This window comes from Rhagoletis pomonella, unplaced genomic scaffold (assembly GCF_013731165.1).
Source record: "Rhagoletis pomonella isolate Grant_MI unplaced genomic scaffold, Rhpom_1.0 Rhpom_scaffold_00005, whole genome shotgun sequence".
Classification (NCBI taxonomy): Eukaryota; Metazoa; Arthropoda; class Insecta; order Diptera; family Tephritidae; genus Rhagoletis; species Rhagoletis pomonella.
The window spans coordinates 20,815,615-20,816,302 of NW_023458559.1; positions in this window are offsets into that span (position 1 = coordinate 20,815,615).

Here is a 688-nt window from a genome sequence, read left to right on the forward strand (position 1 = left end):
AAAAATACTTGACATCAGCATTCGCATCTGTGGATGTTAGCGGTTAGACATCCGCTAGACAATTTCACATTCGCAACATCCCTACTTGGAAGTATGAGTAATATCGATACTTTTTTCCAAATATGAATACTGGCATCAATCCTTTTTAGAGTATTCTTAATGAGTACTGGTATCGATACTTTTCCAAAAAGTTCTATCACTATCCGTTAGTAAATTTCATACTATGTAGTAGTCGAGAGCTCTGTTAGGTGATCGTGCGGCTTTGCCTCCAGATGCATTTCCTATCTCTAGAAGAACAATAAGCTAATTTTCTTTGCGAAAGGGGCTTTCTGTGATTGCGAAACTGGAATGAATATCGGGGGAAATCTGCTTGTCAAACTTCAGTCGCCGTATGTCGTATGGGAACCTTCTCTACCAAGCCTGTACTGTCCCATTTACCATCAATCTATGTATATCTTGTGGATTGGGCAGAGCACACCTAGATTCCAATCATTAGGAATGCTATTGCTAGAACATGTACATATATGTATATAATGTGACGTCATATCATGTGAATCACGTTTTTTGAGAAACTCTAGGAAGGAAACAAACGGTGACAGAGCCTTCCATGCTTAATAAAATAAATGACTATAACTGAACTTAAGATCAAGGTATAGGCATGTTGATTTCAGGGACTGTAGGCTAAAAT